General features: G+C 38.4%; 1 protein-coding gene and 1 long non-coding RNA gene across 2 annotated transcripts in view; one reads left to right on the top strand and one right to left on the bottom strand.

Annotated features, from left to right (window-relative positions):
• The window catches only part of FAM155A (family with sequence similarity 155 member A), a 536157-nt gene that overhangs the window by 355548 nt on the left and 160185 nt on the right, over positions 1-20424 (bottom strand). The window lies entirely within an intron of this gene.
• Positions 184-18522, top strand: LOC116668637. The gene is made up of 3 exons (XR_004325868.1): positions 184-195; positions 10617-10621; positions 17531-18522. It is a non-coding gene; the product is annotated as an uncharacterized LOC116668637 (long non-coding RNA).

Raw genomic sequence — 20424 nt, 5'->3', positions numbered from 1 at the left:
TCTTCTATGATTATGAAGTTGTCTCTTTTCTTCCCCTTTTAGTTCTATAAGTATAATTATATTTTGAAGCCAGAACATTGTTACTTGCACATTTAGAATTGTTACATCTTTTTGGGAAATAATTATTTTATCAGTATGAATTATTGTTCTTTAGCCATATAATCTATCTTGATTTATGTTAGTCAAGTGAAACTGGTTTTGTTTAAAATTTTATCATATATGTTTCTGTATCTTTACTTTCAATCTTTCTGTATTCTTGTCTCTAAGTTGTTTCTCTTTGAATGTTACACAGTTGCATATTTTATCCAATTTGCTATTATTTGTCAAGTGGAATATTCGACTATTTAAAAATGTTTTACTGAACTTAATGGGTTTCACTGATATGTTTGGGTTTATGGCTACCATAGCCTGTTGTCCTACTCATTTAATAGTATTTCTTCTCTGTTATCTTGTTTTCTACAATTTCTCTTTGCAAGCTCTGATTTCTGATTTCTCTGTCCTGAGCACCATGAAAACGCTAGAGGAAGAAAAAACAAAACAAAACAAACAAACAAACAACCCTTTAACTTCTAAACTGTTTTATGCTTGGCTTCTTAGACTTTTGCCTTAAGAGCTTCTTTGCAAATAACACAAGAGGAATTGGTACTGAGTGCTGGGTTCATTTTTTGTGTCTCTCTTCTGAGTTCCTCTTTTCTGGGTCTCATGGCAAAATTCAGCCCCAGCTCTGGTTCCCCACGTTTCAAGAGGCTGCAGAAAGCACTAGTGCTCGCTCTCTCTGTCTCAGCAGCCGCTCTCCTCCTCGGCTCTTCCTCTCCTGCCTCGTATCAGGGACCAGAAAAGGAAATGCGGCAAACGGGCTCACTGTGGTGTCCCCCTTCTCTCTTGGCAATGGCCCTTCCTTTGCTGTTTTGGCTATGTCCGCAGACATCTGATCCTCTCAGACATTTTTCATAAACTTTATCTGACTTTTCTAATTGTTCTCAGTAGGAGCAGTGGTCAGCTACAAGCTATCCCATCACAACTGGGGATAGTTTTACTTCATAAATGGAAAGCACTGGCATTCCCTCCCTGGTTCCCCTTCACACAGGCTCCCTGGATAACAGCCAGCTACTTGGGGCGGAATAACAAAAAAGGTGTAGATGGGGAAGAATCTTTCCAATTTCTAAAATAATAGCAGGAGTATTTTCCTAATGATGTAGTTAAAATAAAATAGCATGAGATAGAATTGTCTTTCCCACCATCGAAAAGCTAATCCTGTAAAATAAATTATTTGAAGAGATCTTCGCCTCTTCTGTTGCTTTTCATCTTGTACTGTGTCATTCACAGTTAAATGCCCAATGACTTGTCGGTCAGGTGACCTGGATTATTTCCTTATACCTAATTACTGAGTAAAATGTTTTTTCTTCTTATATGAATTATATCTCTATCAATGTTATGCTCATTTGATTTCCAATATAAAGTAATACTCTCTCTCTCTCTCTCTCTATATATATATATCAATTTGAGTGTCCTACATTTAGCTTTATTTAACCATGATATAATATAAATCTTTTTATATTGACAGCTATCTTAAGCCCTTGTCAGTAAAATTCATGGTATCCACTCATGAATGCATTAATTTGAATCTCAATGGACTTCATAGTTAAAAATGTAGAGTGACATTTTTATTCTTCTAGGACCAATGCTATATATTTATATAATCTCTTTAATGACTTGGCAATACCTATCAAAAATGTAAATGGACTCAAACATTGACCAAGCATTTCCACTTACGGGAATTTACTCAGCAGCTATATTTGCTCTTGTGGACAGAGACATATATATTAGGATGCCCACTTGATGCCCTATTAATACATCACTACTTTGGAAATATCCTAAAAACGCATCAACAGGGACTGGTTAAAGTATGTAAAATGTATTCAGTGAGTCCCTGTGAGATCTGAGGCAACCTCATACATGATAATACGGACAATCACTGGTAAATGGAAACAAACAAAAGGAAAGCAGTGAAAGGACTAAGATGAGCCCTGAAAAGTGTACAGGAAACCGAACAGACTTCACCTCTCACCCAAGCTGAGAGATTTGCTTTTTTAAATTACGTGTTCTTCAACGCTATTTTTTTTTTGCCACATGTTACTTTTTACTAAAAATATTCCACTAAAAACATTGCACAAAATAGAATACATGCAACTCTAGCTAATTTGTCACATAGCTTTCCATGGTATATTGCTAAGCTTACAACACTTCCCCTGCTAATGGACGTAAAGTTTGCGTCTACAAAAGCAGAATTGTAAACTTAACGCACCTCCATGAAAGTTTTAATAACTTAACATAAGTGAGATACTGTTTAAAACAAACTACCTTTCATTACAGTAGAAATATGGACTTTAGGGTCAGAAGGCTTCCTCCAGGGACAGCTTCTCTGTCTTGAGCAACTTCCTGCTAGCTCTGAGTTAAATTGGCCAAAAGCGAGGAAACATATAAAAAGGGATTACTTTAAATAAAACTGAGGGATATTTATATACAGACGTGTAGCAGGTATTACATGATGCAAACAATGGCATTAAATACTCTCTATTCTCTAAATTTTATGTCATTGAGCTTTATTACACATTAAAAAAAGTTACTTAAAAACCCATCTATCTAGGAATAGATTTAGAAACTGAGCTCAGCAAATTAGAAGAGCTACTGTAAAATTTACTTGATGCTTATGGACTATAATTACTTTTCTAAATTGTGTGTATTAGACCAAGTTATTAATGATAAAAGTGACCAGCATGGTTTTTTAAATTAATAGACTACTTTTTGGAGTTGTAGATTCACTGAAGAATCGAGTAGAGGGTACAGAGTTCCACATGCCTCCCCCGCAAGCTGTCCCCTTTTATTAACAAATTGCTTGAGGATATTTTTAATACTGAAGAACCAACACGCTATATTATAATTAACTAAAGTCTCAAGTTTACATTAGGGTTCACCCTGTACATTCTGTGGGTTTTTGTAGGTATAGAGTGGCTCGTGTCCAGCATTAGTGTCATACAGAAAAATTTCAGTCCTAAACATACCCTGTGTTCCACCTATTCCCCCACTCAACCTTCAAAAACAGAAACAAAAACAAAAAAACAACCCTTGGCAACCGCTGATCTTTTTACTGTCTCCATAGTTTTGCTTTTTCCAGAAGGTCATATAGCTGGAACCATGCAGTAGATAATATTTTCAGACTGGCTTCTTTCACTTAGTGATATGTATTTAATGCTCATCCATGTCTTCTTGTGATCTGACAGCTCATGTCTTTTTAGCAGTAATATCCCATTGTATGAATGTACCAAAGTTTGCTTATCCATTTACCTACTGTTGGACAACTTGGTTGCTTCCAAGATTTGGCAATTATGAATAAGTCTGCTATAAACATTCATGTGCAGGGTTTTTGTGTGGATATGTTTTCGATTCATTTGGGTAAATACCAGGGAGAGTGATTGCTGGATCATATGGTAAATGTATGTTTAGTTTTGTAAGACTGCCAAACTGTCTTCCAAAGTAGCTGCACCATTTTGCATTCCCACCAGCAATGAATAAGAGTTCCTGTTTTCCACATCCATGCCAACATTTGATGTTGTCAGTATTTTGGATTTTAGCCATTCTAATAGGTATGTAGTGGTATCTTGTTCTAATTTGCAGTTCCCTAATGACATACTACGTTGAACATCTTTCCATGTGCTTCTTTGCCCTCTGAATATCTTCTTTGCTGAAAAATCTGTTCAGATCTTTTTGCTTAGTTTTTTAATCGAGCTGTTTACTTTCTCAGAATTCTTTGTATATTTTGGATACAAGTTCTGTATCAGATATGTGTTTTATAACTATTTCTCCCAGTCTATGCCTTGCTTCTTTCATTTTCTTAATACCACTCTCTTAAAATGTTAAAAATGATATCAGTTATACTATAAATTAATTTTGTTATTTTCCTTTTTATCTGATTATGTGTGGGAAATTTTAATGTTCATTGTTTACACAGATATACAGATTCTCACATAGGGACTACGATATCTTGAGTCCAGAGATTAAATTGTGAAGAAATAATATGAATATATACAGCTGTATTCTGTTACATGAAAAAAAAATATTTTTAAAGATTACTCTTTAGTTTATTTGTTATACAATAAAATTCACACAAATAGGTTTTTTACCATATTGATGATGCAGTTAGTATTGTGTTCCTTCCCCAAATTATATTTTTGTTTAAAATGATTAATCAGATGTTTCCTTTGCCAATCGTTTACATTTGAGTCCTGGGTTATAGAGTTAATCGTTTCATATAAATTACTTTTCCCATGAGGCATATTTACTGAACACGGTATATATCAACCTTTATTCAATCCTGTTTAAGTGCAAATAAAACTTTTCACATAAGAAGTTGATTGGTCACAGGAAGAAATCGTATCCTGGAGAATTATTTTAAAGTCAGGCTATGTTAAATAGTTCAAAGGAAAGCTATAGTGTAGCTGAGATAGCACAGGAGATTCAACTGTTTATTAAATGATCTTTCAGGAAACTTTGTATTTTGTGAAGTGCTGTGCCCAGGAGTCCAGACTAAAAAGGTGACCCGAAGCACAGGACAGGCTCTAGCTCTTCAGAGTCAGCCTATCATTTAGAAACAGAATTCCGTGTGGACTACTGCTGATACCTGTGAGTTACTTTTTGTGTTACTTTAAATCACAGAACTTAAAAGGAAAAGAACTCCTGATTAAAAGACATCCTTGATAATGTACTCTAAATTTTAAAGTTTAATTCTGCCCTGCTGGTCACTCCATTCTTAAAGTGAGTTATTTGAAAGTTGTCTGTTAAGTCTAGAACTGGAGGAGTTGGTGCCACTTGGGGCATATCCTGCACAGCTATTAATAGCATTCTTAATTTATCTGATAACCTGAAGCAGACACAGATGCCTCCCAAGTTAACAATAGCGTATGCAAAGGAAGGTCACTTCAGTTTCAAAGAAGTCAGCAAAGCCTCCCCATCTGAAGGGACCACCTGTCTGGCGTGGAGACTGCCCCAGTTGGGGAGCGCAATGAGGTTGCGCCACCTAGTGGTTGTAATTTCGTTTCCAACAAACCAGCCAACTCCTTGGTAGATGCTGCGCTTGAATAGTAATGTCTGCTTATGGAAATAATTATAAACCCATTACCTTATTTGACCCTAAAAAACTTACGAAAGAACAGGAAAATGAGCTGTTGTCCCCAGTTTATACATGGAGAGAGAGTGTCAGGGATCTGCCCGGGGTCCCACAGTTCACTCCTATGGCTTAGACGGTCAGTCCCGGGCCCTCCCACTTCCACTCTTTATTTGCACAGAGCAACTGGGAAGCAGTGACAGGTCACATCAAGGATGCTTTAAAGCGTCTTACTATTCCAGCTGTTCAAAGCCAAAATGTCGAGTCACTCAGCTCAGCTGTGTCTTATCGCATTTGAACGAATCTGAGATTTTCATCAGCATTTTTATGTCTTAATAGACTCGATTTGCTTCTCTGTATGCGGTGAGGGAAATCCCTGAAGCAAACAAAACCTGCGCATGGAAGTGTTGAGATTATACCTGCAGTAACAATTAAAAAGTCGATAGATACAAATACTAAACAGATTTAAAACTGGCTCGCTCTGTGGAACAGTGCACTAATTACCTGTGAGATGGAGCAGACACTGCGGCTTGCTTATGTCTGCAGAGCGGAAACCCGAGTCCCGCCCACACCTTCATCTCCCAGCACTTCCAACTGTCTGTGCAGACAGCTGAAGCACCAGCTTCTTACAGGAGGTTCCTAAAGAACTTCCACAAGCTGTTTTCAACAGTATACACTTGAAGATTACTAAATCTCAAGTACTGAGATCTAGTCTAATCAAAATAAGATTCGGGGTAGAATGAAGGATAGGAGCGAGGAAGATGCATCTTTCCATCCAGATGTCCAGATGTTCAGCCAGATCTGTGGAGTCTGCCCTCTGTGAATATATCAAAGCTAATTTTAAACTTGGAAGTTTTCCATTTTAATGAACGTGAGATCATAAACAAGAAGAAGATACAACGTGATTTAAAAAAATCTTTACAGACAGAGGTACGGTCGACTCTATAAACAGCTTTATTACGTTTTGTTGGAAAAAAATCTGAGTTATAATGCAGAACACTGTATTACTTTTGATTTATTTCATCTTCAGTCTGGGAAGTCTAGTGAAAACAAGCTCTTTCTTGGGTTCAAATTATTTTGCAAACTAATGCCATCCTGCAAATAAGAGTGAAAATTACAAAACCAAATAAGAAACAAAGGATCAAATACAAACAACTATGGCCATTATTTTCCTATCATCAGATTAATGCACGTAGGATTTTTAAGGCTCTCCCCAGAAAGCATATGTGTGGGCAGGGAACATAACATTTACAAAGACAGTTTTTCTTTTGACCATTTTTTTAAGTGTTGGAACTTTGAGGCTATACCCCTTGGAACATTCCAGGAGTATTATCCTACTTTCATTTTCCTGCCTGTCCCTACCTTGATAAATTCATCATCCTTGCATTGTCAATAAAGGACTTTACCCTAGGACTCACTTTACTGATTACTCCCTCTCCCTAGCATGGAAGACCCCAATGATTAGAAGCAGTGTACCACTGGATGACTCAGATCACTACATCCTGAATTTATCCACAGATTGCTCTACGTCCACTGGTTTGCTTTTTTTTTTTTTTTCCTACATGACTTTTGACAACTATTTTTCATCAGAGATAAATGAGGGCTAAAGCAAACTTTATTCTCTAAGAATTCCAGATTGGAAAGAACTATATCCTCCCTACTTTTCAGGAAATAAAATTTCAATTAAAAAAACATTTCTTGGTGATGGGACCTTTGCTGAAACAAGAGTAGAAAAAAAAAAACTGGTAAAGTTTTCTTGGTTTATTTCTAGTAACATTTCTAGCTTTGAGAATATCAGCTTCACCTTCATGGTGGGCCTCCGTGAGATTATTCACTAGAATCACTATATTGCATCTCTCTCTTTTTTTTTTTTTTTTTGCTGTAGAAACTAAAAAAACTAAAAAATTGGAATGAGTAAAGAATTCTTAATGCATGCTTATGGTCCTGTGTTCCTATCTTAGTCTTGAATAGCATTGCTACTGTTTAAAGAATTAAAAAGAAAACATTTTTTTCAACTAAGATTATCTTGTGGTGAGAAAAGGAACATTAAAATGTAGCAGTCAAGTTTGGTAACTCTCTAACTTTATTCTAGAAAACCCAATAAAAAGTACACATTGACTTTAAAAAGAAAAAAAAAAAAAACTTAAGTCTTGCTAGGAAATTCCTAAAACTCAGTTTCTTACGCTGGTATAAATCCCTCCATAACATTTTTTCTTCATACCTGGATTCTTGTACTATAATTTTTCCATATTGTTAAAGCTTATTTTGTGTAACTTCTAGACACAAATATGCTGGATGAAATTCAATTTCTTTAAAACAAGAGTCTTTCCTTGAAAAAAATGGCATCAGAAAATTTGCTTATCCTTAATAATAATACAAGGATTATTGGGGAGAAATAGATTGATATAAAGTAATTTGGATCTACTTGAGTTGTAAATGTAGACTTTACTGGCTTTGATTTCATCATCACCATCTAATTGTCTAATACTTCCTGCCAATCTGATCATTTCCAACAGCCAACCAATCACATGAACTATAAGAAGTTAGGAAAAAAACAGAATAATTTATCATGCATTTTAAAAATGTTTTTATGAGTTTCACCTTGTGATTTCCTTTTCCCTGGAGCCAGTGTAAGACATTATAAAATATGTCTAGGCTTCTGATGGTGCTGGATAAAATCAATCAATTAGTCAATACCTCTCTGAGTTCATTTCTAACACCATCTACTTTTGGTAATTTTTGCCTTCCTAATTTTCAGTTGCTGTATCTCTGAAAACCAAACTGCTGGATAAAATAAGTACGTTTTTAGTGTATGGAAAACTGCATATATTTAAAGCCCTCTTGGCATGAGCTAAGCGTTCATTTATTCTGTAGGTACCGCGTGTATGTGTGTGGGAGTCTGGTATGTGGTAGGGATGAGAGCAGCCAAAGAAAGGTACAGGCAGAGAAGAGTAAGTGCAATATTCATCTCTGTAAATGTCTCGACACAAAGATGAGGTGTTCAAACTGCTGAAAGGCAATCTCGAACCTCAAATGTTGTCAAAAGAAACGCTGCCAAAGGGAATAAGATAGTAGAAATCAGAACAAAGAAGACTGGTGAAAATCAAATAGATAACTTTTAGTGTGGTTAAAATACCATGGTTTGGTCAAGGCTAATTTTGTTAACGTCAAAAAGAAAAATAAGGTGTTGACTATGATTCTAACATAATTTTCAGAAATTACAGCACTAAATTAAACATATAAGTACTTAATAATGTCAAGATTAAAAAGCCCTAAACTATTAAGTACAGTATGTTTTTATTTCACTTATTTTATTCAGTTCTTCCATCAGAATGTCTTAATGTCAACCATTTTTTTTGAAATAAATAGAAAAGTACAGATAACTTTGCATGAGTCTTTCAAATAAACGAAGCTTGCTTTGATATATTGTGCAATTTGAATATCTCCTCAGAGGACCAATGTTGCTCCAAAATAGCATTTCATTTGCACAGTATCTCTTGGATTACGCCAGTTAAATTTATTTAAATTGCAAAATTATTGCATATATATAGCAACCCTAACGATTTCTATTTTCATTTCCACTTTTACCACAAACATGAGAAGGATGCTAGTGGCAATGTAATATTTGGAGACACAGAGATCTTGGAGTTAGTAAATACATGTTAAAAGGAACAAGTATTGCTATATTTAAATAATAATATTGATGAATTTATGATTACAGTGTGTTCTATATAATATATACTCCGCTACAAAAGAAATATTAAAATTTAAATAGATATCAAAAAATACCTTTGCTAACAGAAATTAAACCTCCCCAAATTTCTTTCTTTTTGGATCTCCTAATGTGCCATCTATTTCTGTATTATGCAACTTAAAACTTTTCCACATGAGATCAAATTAAAGATACAGATGTGCAAACATGTACCACCAGCATAGAGCAAGAGTATACACTCAACAATGCTGGGGTTTCTTCCACCATGACACATGATTCTTTATATTATTGCTTATTTAATGACTTACTTTGCCTGTAGACAAACCACTGGTGAGAGGAAAACTGTATCCACTTGCTCACTGTTGTGCCCCAACCCCTAGAACGTCAACTGCAGACAATCAGTTCTCAAAATGTATTTGTTGGAAGGATGCATGAATGGATAACATAAATCAGATATACAGGGAAACAAATAACTTAGAGATTTTGCAAAAAATGGGTTTGGATTTGCAAAACAAAAAATTCATCATGGGTTTAAGGAAAAAATTTCGTTTGTGAGATTAAAATAGAGTACTATAAATGAACACAGACGGTTTTAAGCATTTGTAAGAACGGTGGCATTTCAAGAAAAATAATCTGTTTTATTTGACCACATTTCAATTAAATGTATAAGTTCTGCATATTGAGTTGGATTATTTTAATGTCAGCTTAATAACTAACTAATACACCCTCTCTTTCCATAAGTGTTTTGTGGGGAGAAGGAGATTGTGCATCACCCAACTGGGGAGTCACTTCATTCAAAGCTAAATAAATGCCTGTTGAAAGAGAAAATTAAGTGAATTAAGTGATGGGAGGAATTACCTACTAACTCTCTACCTATTTTTACTTTGGGGCATCATTTATTTTATTCCTTAGCCATCTAACTCTAATAAACATAATCAAGCCATTGTTCTTAGCAAAAAGCAATCGTCTCTTTTTTTAACTACAAATTAAGGTCTAGAGATGTTGGAATCTGTCAACTGAAGTCATTAACTGCATTTTTTGCTTTCAATGCATTTTGAGCACTTCATGTAGATAGGCCAACTGCACTCCAAGTAGAATACATGCTCTCTATTTCCATCAACAGTACAGACAGGAGTAGGAATGCTGGACAGATGGCCTGCACAATCTAGGCTCCTAGAGATCACCACAGTTGCCCAGCTGGAAACAATTCTGGAGGTTTTTCCAAGGCCAAACTCACCTGCCTCTTATTACCGACTCCTCACACACACACACACACACGCACACACTCAGGGGTGCACACACTGAAGGGGGGGAATTGTAAATACACACTAAACATGAAAGCACGTGAAAAGATGAGTGCCCGTTTTAGACGCGGTGAGCCCCTTCCGCGCGCTGCCGCACCTGAAGGTGACAGTCTCTTTCCCTGTCCGGGTGCCGGGCACTGTCCCTGGTGCTGACGGGCCTGCAGGCAGCCGCTGCCTAGGGCAGTCACCTGTCCGCGGCGGGAGAGGAGGGCAGCCTCGGGTCAGGACAGCAGGGAAAACAAGGTAATCCCCCTGAGGGGTGTCCTGCGTCTCGACCTAGACCCTGGGCACATGTACTCCACAGTGTGCAAAGGGAAAGAAAACCACGGCTGACAACTTGCAGGGACGACACAGGGCGGTTCTCTGGACAAGGAGGAGGTGCTCTGGGATTCCCAGATGAAGGCGGAAAATTCCTATGTAACAAAGGGGAGGAAGGAAGAATATGTCAGCAAGGTCTTCAAAACTCTCTTCCTTCATGTGCAAAAGCAAAGGAAGCATTATTATCCCTCCTGAGCTCAGAGTGAAAATGAAACTAAACATATAACAGTCTGAAAACTAAACAGCATCTCTCTCTCTGCAGATACTGGCAGGACACGCACAGAACAAGCCTGGCGCTGGGAGGGTTGCACGGCTTTTCTTAGAACAGGCTCACACTCCAGAAAGAGGGCTTATTTCTTTCCCTGCATTTGGCAAACCCTGTGAGACAGAGGATCTCTCTCTGGGCGTTATTAAATGTGTCTACAAGCTGGCTACAAACACAAATGAGAAGGTGAACAGCCTCTCGGATTGTGAGTCTACACAGCATTAACACTCAGATTTGGTGAAATGTTCCTGAGCTGTGCACCTCATACACACAACTAATATTTTTCAAATCTCTCCATGAATTTTCTGTAACCAAAGTTTTCTCTCCCCTAAGAAGTACCTCTTTAGGTGGTTCCTTTCACTGCTAGTTCACTGTGTCATGCTGACACAGCAGAGCAATCTAGCCGTCTCAATATACTTTCTTCTACCATATTGTTTGTGTTTATTTATTGTTAATTAGGTAAAATATCTTCATAAATTTACATCTTCAGTTTCAAACTTTGCCCTGGGCTCCAGAAAAATGTATCCAGTTCTTCTGTGTGGATATAAATAGTGAAATTCTACAAGTACTGTAAACATGCTCCCAAATCAGAGCAATCACTCCTTTCTGTTACCTGGTATCATGACCACCACCAAGCACCACACAGCAGCTCTTTAGAAGGTAACTTGGTTGACTTTCTTTTCTCCTAGTGTTATGTGTGAGTGTGTGTGCAGTGTGGATGTGTCTGGTCTGTGTGTGCACACACACGTGTGTGCATCAAAGAGGCAAAGGGACAGATCAGTGATCTCGGTGAGAAGAGTCTGCCATGAGAGCTGTAGAGACAACACATTGCACAGGCTGTGATATTAATGTTGTAGGTACATAGTTTTTATGAGTCTTTGTGATTGTGTGTCCTTCCATTGCTACCCAGTGACTGTGACTGAACACTCGGAAGTGTGTGCTTTACCCAAGAACCATTACCTATTCTGACTCCATCTGAAGACACCTACTCATTTTGTTTTTCTAAAGTACATACTTCAACCTCATCAGACGCCCATACCGGAAATGTCAACACCAGGCACCACACTACTGAGTCCCCACCTGTTGACCGATGTCCTGGTGGACCCAGCTGTCTGGCCTTTCACACCTGCATGAAGTCGTGTCTTAGAATTTTGTTCCCTTAGAGAGGACTGGGGCAGTAACTTCTCTGGTATTGTTTGGCAGAAAACATCACGATTGTGACCTCCTTCTTGAAACAGAATTTGATTGGGTTTACAAGTTTCAGACGTTAGTTACTTTCCCGAGCACACTGTCTCCTGGTTCTCACTGATGCTTTAAGATGAGAATTAGTTAGTTGGACATTGTAAGTTACTTTTAAGACTCTTCTTTGTTTCATGATGTCTCCAGGTGTGGACATGTTTTTATCTGTCTCTGTGGGGACTGGGTGAGCCTCCTGACTGAGGATGGTGGATTTCGTTACTTCTGCACAGGTCTCATCTGTCTTTGTTCTCACTCCTGCCAGGTCTCTCTTCTTTCTGGAGCATCTTTCATTAGCTTATGTGAGGGCCTTTCCCGTCCACCATCTGTGCCTCGTGACCACTTGGTCATATTCTTCCTCTCTTTGCTTTTTAATCTGTATGGTCCTCTGTCACCTTCCTTCTTAGGATCTACACTTTTCAGGTCATTTCATATCATTTATCAAAATTCTGTTCCTCAAACTGTACTCTATGTGGAATATTGAATTTATTGAATTTAGGTATAAATTCCCTAAACAAAGTGGACTGGCCCCTTCACCTCGATCACGACGCCTTTGCCAACACCCAGCACCATTTTCAAACCCTGCTTCTTGTCATCACTTGATATGAAAAATCAAACTTCAGATTCTCACCGTGCCCACAGCCTTGGATTTTTCTAGGCTCAGACCCCTCGCTCCAGCTATACCAGACCTTCAGCCTCGAGGATGCCTTCTTCCCCTTTTCCACGTTTATCATTTCTCACTTGTGTTATTAAAACCACCCTCTCTGCCACCATGAATCACTCCTCGATTCCTCAGTTCTGGTTCCTCTCCCTTAATACCACTACAGTGATATTTCTGTACCAAGAATGTGACTGGCATTCCCTCCCCAAACTGCTTATTCAGCGGGTCCCTATTACTCCATCATGAGAGGCGAGGAGGCCTTTATATAAAACTGGGCTGCACCTCCAGCTGGTCCTGCCCGCGTGCTCCACAGCACCCCCGTCTGTGCAAACTGAACTCTCCGCAGTTACTCATGTGCACCGTTATTTTCCATTTTTATGTACCCTTTCATGTTAAGTATTGTACATGCGACATCCTTCTCAACCAGCCACAACTCACCACACATATCGTATGTGCGTGCACACACACACACACACACACACACACAGTTTTTCTTCCTAATTAACTCCTACTCACCATTTAAGAATCCACTGAAATGTCACTTCCCCCGAGAAGTGCACCGCACCTCCCGGGGTGAATCGGGAGCCATTTCTTGTGCTGCACACCATCCCACTTAGACCTCTAGCCTGCAATCTGCACGTAATCTATTGTATTTATCCTTTTTCCCCACTGGCTCACTAGTGCCTTATTAGTAGAGGGCCTCTTTTATCTTCATGTCTTTGGTACCCAGTGGGGTGTCCTCCGTTGTTGGCATTGAAAGAAAAAAAAAGTCAAATGAATGAATACCTAAAGGGAAGATCTTTGCCCCTCAAACCATCAGCATTTAACATATTCCAGGAAACCCTCTCCCCGTCTTCTCTCCTATAGCAGTTAGTTGGCATCTTGGTGGAAACATTCAGAACTAGCCCAGTTTTGCCAGGAGGGTGACTGGAGCAGCTCTCAAATGAAACTCGGTTCAGATCATGAGCTTCTAAATTATAAGAACGTTAAAGGAAACTTTGCATTCCTAACCAGAAGACATTTATTGAGCACCTCTGTGTGGAATTTGATTTCTAGGAATTCTCATCCATCCTCCAGTCCTACCCTATGCCCTCTTCCCTCCAAATCTTACCAGCATGCAGTAAAATCTTGTTCATTATTAGCAATGGGTGCCAGCAAGTATATTCAATAAGGCTCCATTAGATACTTTACATTTAATCTATAAAGTGTACACTTTTGGTTAGCTTGGGAAAGCAGTTTTATAATTTGCTTTTACCTTTGCATCTGCTGTTCATGACATATTCAGGGAAGTAAAGAGTGACCCATATGCTGTCTGACAACCAAAATGCAGTCACGTCTTTTGCAAGTGACCAGTTGAACTAGGACCACAGATAACTAAACACAAAATGTATGATGCAGAAGCATCCAGACAAATAAAAGTACCAGGCTTATAATACCTTAAACAAGACATGCCACAAAACCCAAGGATTAATTCAATTAGCATTCCATGAATGTTCTGTGAAAACTGAATTACCTCCCATCTCACAGTTTGAGATAACATCCCGCCCTCCATCAACACTGGGAAAAGTACGGGCTCCCCAGCCCGGTTCACAGAGACGTGATTATGCCCAGCTAATCATAAATATCAGGGAATGAACATGCTCTACAACATTAACTTTATACATATTTTAAGCCTGAAACACAAACCCGTTACAGCCTTAAAGAGGACGAAGAAAATACAAAAGGGAAGTCTATTTAGATTTCTTAAATTTTCTCAGTCCTTCAACCTAGACTATAATTTTATGATTTTGTGAATTATTTTAGAGACAATCTTTTGAAAAATTGTGTGAAGAAATTAATAGCATTTCTTTCTTTCCAAGAAGAGCTAAATTCAAGAATCTCCATTAGGTGAAAAAGGGATGGTGTGGGGTTACAGAACGAAAGCTTCTCTCATTCCTTTAAAACGGAACCCTTTCTCCTGGTGTTTGGGCACGGCAGCCTTCTGAATGATGCTCTCTCTCCTCTCCCGCACTGGCAACCAGTCTCCTCATTTGCTCTAGGTCCCATGGGCTGGTCCTTACAGCCTGGCCAGGGCTGGTGGTGAACCAGCTGGAGGTAACCATGGTCATAGGTTTTACCAGGAAACATCCAAGCGGTATCCTGGGCCCCAGATTCAACCAGCTCACATTGAAACTTATTTCCCGGAGACGTCCCTGGACAGAATGAAGTATGTCATCTACTAAACCTCCACATTTTATTTAGTAGACTTTTAATATTACTGAGACTATTAAAGATTTTTCCTTAAATAGGGAAAATTAACTCTGATAGCAATCATGTTAAAAAAAAAATACCGTAGGAAACATATGGGGACAATCTGTTTTTTAAAACTGGGTTTGTTTTTAGCATCATAATTTGATTTCCCACAAATGTGTTTCATGCAGTTCTCAAGCACCATGCCCATTAAAAATAATTTGAAAATAGCATTCATGTCACTTAATTCTCCTTTTCACTATGTTCTATGATTTTAAAGATTCTGGGAGTTTTAATTAGCAAATTAACAATAAATTATTATATAAAATGTTATGATGTAAGATTCTGTATTTAAGAAACGAAAAGGGAATCTGCTTTTCTGAACATACTCTAATTAAATGATAATAAACACTATTCTTAGTTGTAAAAAGACACTCTCATTTTTCAGGGGCTCAGTGACCAAGTATAAAACTGAAAGCAGATTTAGCTCAGCTAAATTAAGACTATGGCTTTTCAGGAGAAGTATATTTTAAAGGTTTTGAAAATTAAAATGACCTTAAATTAGTCATTTAAAACTAATTCAGAATTCAAATTTAATTTTTAATTTTTTGATTTTTGTACATTATTCCCTTTAACATGTCTAACTATGCAAGCTTAAATGAATTAATAAATCCAAATTAACAAAATATGTATTCCCCTCCCACTTATTTTGAAACTAAATAATCAACTTGAATGATTACCTTTCACTGAAAAACAAATTATGCTCTTGCTATATGGGTATCATCTCATAGTCTCATAGTAATAAGGCCTTACACTAAAATGTACTGTTACTTTATACTTGAAAGAGAATGTTCCACTGTGTTTGGAGGTGACACATTCTAGAGATTCTTTTCGTAACTTAGCACATAACATCCATTCATCAGTTCCTTAGGGAACAAATTTTCTTTTCTATGCCCAAAAGTAACCGCCCTGAATAGAAAACCAATGAAATCAAATTGTTTTATCCTACAGCTAAAAAAGACCTTCAGAAAGTACGTGAATACTACCACTGCGGGAAATCACCCAAGTAAGCTATTTTCAGCAACTGAGAAACTGAGAATTTTTTTTTTAATTGAAGTATAGTTGACTTACAATATTATGCTAGTTTCAGGTGTACAGTATAGTGATTCAACATTTAAATACATGATGAAATGATCACCACCATTAGTCTAGGAACCATCTGGCACCATACAGAGTTATTACACTCTAATCCTTATGCTGTACCTCTTTGTGACTTACTTATGTATTTCATAACTGGAGGTTAGTACCTTCTAATCCTCCTTGCCTATTCTGACCAATCCCCCACACCCTTCCCCTCTGGCAAGCACCAGTTTGGAGAACCTAGTTACTTCTCGATAACCTTCAAAGCAGAAAATTCCAAAGAAAACTTACTATCAAGATAATAGTCCTTTTTAATGTGAAAATTAATACATCATACCACAGTTTAACTACAGTTACACCTGTTAAATTCTCAGTATCACTACCTCAGCAAGTACATTATAATCTGTTTCTCCCTCCTCATTAGCAAATTTCATAAATTCTCAGTTACCTCGCTGGCGCTTGCCTGAGCCCACCTTCCCTTAAACGCTTTCACATCTGGCCTCCTGGACATATGCTGTCTGGCTCCCACTCATCCTCCACTTCTGGCATCCCCTCGACTCCCCACTGCTCGGTGCTGTCGTGGCCCAGGGCTCCGTCCTGGACCTCTTCTTTATCTACACTCACTTCCAATGCCTTGGCTTTAATGTCCTCCGTATCTGACGGCTCCCAAGTAGGCATCTCTGCCCCCCAAAGCCCAAGCCCACGTGTGCCACTGTCTACTTCCCATCCCACAGCAGTCTCAGAAACGCACGTCCGTGGCTGAGTCCTGACCCGTGAAGTCTTCTTCACTGTGGTCACCGGACTGCGCTCGTCCAGTTTCCACGATGGTCCTCCATCTCCTCCTTCTTTCACGCACATCCCACCTGCCCACAGATCTGTTTCACTGGTTCTACTTTCTAATTATACTCCCCACCCAGCCACTCCCCACCCCCTGCCCTATCTCATCTGAGCCCCTCGTGTCCCACTGGGGTCAGCACACTGGCCTCCAGCTGATCCCTTCTTGCACTCTCCTCCCTGAGGTCTACTTTCCACAGAGGAGCCGGTTCAAGTCAGGGCAAAACCCTCTGATGCTTCCCACTTCATGCAGAGGAAAAGCCAGCGCCCTGGGAGGCCCTGCAAGATCTGATCTGACGTCATTCCCCACCACTCCCCACCCCCATCTTTGACCGTCTTTCCTCTCACTCCTCGCTGAACTCCTCTCGCTGGCTCCATTCACTTCTAAATCATGGCTAGATTTATACACTTTTGCTACAAATATAAGCATAAGAAAATGGTTCGCCTGGATGCATTAGTTGGAGTTGTTATTTTCTGCATTATATTCTTTTGGTGCAGTGAGACATTCATATTGAACTTGGCCCCTACATTTTTTCCCCCTTTTTCTGTAAGCACTATTGCAGTCTCCCAAGGGCACCCTGAATTTGAGGTCCACCTGCCCAGTGACTTTGCCCCCTATCCTCACACCCAGCACTGGCACTTCAGTTTCAACAGCTGACCACACAGACAGCTCAGAACAAAGCGTAACAACAGGGGCAAGTGAAACGGAAGATGACAAGAGGTGTCAAGACTTCCAAAGGGGAATGTGGTGCCTGGAACCAGACATACTATGGCTGCTGGGATGAGGTAATACATTTAGCTCTGAATTCCCCGATATTTGTAAAGAAGAAATTTGACTAGTTATGCAACTCTGATTATTTGTGTAGAAGACACATCTATACTCCAGGCTTCCCCCCACCCACACTTAGTACTAATATTCTGCCCCACCAAAAAAAGAATTATCAAAACAAGAAGCCAGCAAGAGTTATCACTGTCCTTACTCCGCGACTGTGGCGGGTATTTCTAAAGGAGACATACACTGTTAGTATCAGGACAGTTCTTTTTCTTGAGCAGGAGTTTTATTTTTACAATATGGGCACTGTAAATATTGTAACTGACAGGTCTCTGTATCAGCTTTATCTGCAATAAAACTTAGAGGCAAGCTTGTGAATCACCTCCCACAAGAATGAAGTCACTCATGGCATTCTGAGCCTTCAGAAGACATATTGTCCCTCCCCTGTCTCAGCTCTAAGTTCTAAGTGTAACCTACAGTCAAATATCTTACTGTTACTGGAGGCAATATTTTGCTCTCCTACACTATTTTTCATATTTATTTGTATTTTATCTCATCTTGTCAGGTTATTTGTGTTTTTTTAATTGCTTTAAATGCTTCTGAAAACACTGAGACTATATAAAGAAAAGTATGCAAAGAGCCAGAGGATAAGAGAAACTATTAAACCATTTTAAATAGATAAGCAAATGTACTTAAGATTGTCAGATTTCTATAGCATTATCTTGGTCTCAATTCTTCTTCCACCTTCCTCTACCTGTTAATTGCTCAATAAATGCAGTTTCAGCTAATAAACAGGTACTCAACAATTTAACTGCATTTAACTATGAAACTTTAAATTTAGTTACTACAAAATATATTTTGAGTTATGCATATATATGTATATATATGACACACACACACAATTAAACATTGAAAAGCCCTGAAAATGTCAGTATCATTAATTCACAAAATCATGTTATAGGATCCTCTCACCTAGTAAAGGTTTATTTCACATTATTGAAGAAAAAAAAATGAATTATTGAAAGATTTTTTTTCCCTCCAATTTTAAATGTGAGCCAAAGGGAAAATAAGTCTTAATATCGATGATTGCTTATTTAAAATGAATAAAAAAAGACTTGTTTTTGTTTCATTATTTGTGTCACCTAACAATTTGGGGCTAAGTTTCCTCATTAATGATGCAAGGACTTAAACAAGAAGAATTTTAAGATTCTTAAAGTCAATGTGAAGGTAGAAAAGAGGTCTAAAGGAAAGCAAAAGATTAATATGCTCTGTTCAACATCTGATAAAAGTTTTTAAGCCAAATTTAATGCTCAAAGTCAATTTTTAACAAGTCAATTCTTGTAATTTTCCTTTCAGAAAAAAGCCAAGAGTCTCTCCATCAGAAACAAACTGAATTTGTGTAACTTCGATGGAGATCAGAAATAAGATCTTCAGGGAAAGTGTGAGGTACTATAATTATTTGATGGCAAAAGAGTCACCTAATTAAACATTCTAAAATCATAAAAGAGAACTGGAATTTTCAAACAATCTCCTCTCTACATAATGGAAAACAGTTTCTTATTTTTTGCGAGGGCAGGATGAGCCACTTTTTTATTACATGTGTATCTTTACATCATATATCCAATTTAATTAACATTTTTGAAATTAAAAAAAACAAGTGGCCATATGGAAATTTGAATGAATGATTATTTTTAAAGTAGAAACAGTGAATCGCATATTTAACCAAAAATTTATACTGGTAGTTCAAATAGTTTCCACTTTATTTCAAAATCCCCCTTTCAAAAGTTACTGGAAGTTGGTACAGCACATACTGCTGAACCATTCACCAAAGAATAGAGATTTCATTTTGTCTATCCAAACAACAAGCATGTAGGGTTTAAAGCAAAGATATTAGTAAGTAACGCTCTGTTTAGTTGTGCTTTTCACCTCCACGACTAAGTCATCGCTAAGATCCAGGAAGTCCCTAAATCTTTTCTCTCTTTCAGACCTTAGGGATGCCCAACACCAGGCAGTCTCACTGCTGCCAGCTGGATAGGGCTGGGGAGCAGAGAAGCTCGGGCTGCTGCGAGGTGGGACCCCAGTTCCCCTAGGGACCCTCCTGAGGCCCCTGGGAAGCTAGGGTTCTGTGTGTCTTATACCTAGATAACTAAGTCTACCTTTGTTGGTTGGTTTGCATTTGCAGATGTCGTTGCAGCGTTGAGGAGGACCGATTCCATTTGGCAGGGGTTCCTGAGTTAAGGAGGAACCCCTCTTCCCCTCTTCCCCACTCGACGAGTGCCCAGCGGAGGACTAGACTCAGGCGCAGCTCTGCCCCGTGACACCTGAGATGTGCTCAGGGAGCTCCAGCTTCCCCGCCCTCTGAGACTCCGTGCATAAACACTCTGTTACCAACCTAACAGCTTTTCACTTATCATTTAGCCATAGCTCAGCACCCACCTCAGAAGGACAGCATGAAATTTAATGAGACTGGGTCTACAGGATACCATGGCTTCCTGGAAGACAGACAGCCCATAAATGGGGCACTGAATAGTGAAATGATCTCCTGACTTTTGCTTTCAGATAACAAAATTTGTTAAAAAAAAAAAAATCTCTAATAACTTCCAAATCAGAAATCACTAGATGTTTGCTTTTATGTTTTCCTTTTCAGTATTTATACACCGAAATGCATCTGGGAAAACTTAATTATGTGGCATTGATGTTATATTTGTATTTTTCTTATGTTCGTAATTACATACTCATCTACACCAATGATAAATACTTTGTGAGACCCTATTGCACAACCCCAGGCCTGA

This window comes from Camelus ferus, chromosome 14 (genome assembly GCF_009834535.1).
Source record: "Camelus ferus isolate YT-003-E chromosome 14, BCGSAC_Cfer_1.0, whole genome shotgun sequence".
NCBI lineage: Eukaryota > Metazoa > Chordata > Mammalia > Artiodactyla > Camelidae > Camelus > Camelus ferus.
This window is presented reverse-complemented; position numbering and strand designations above follow the sequence as displayed.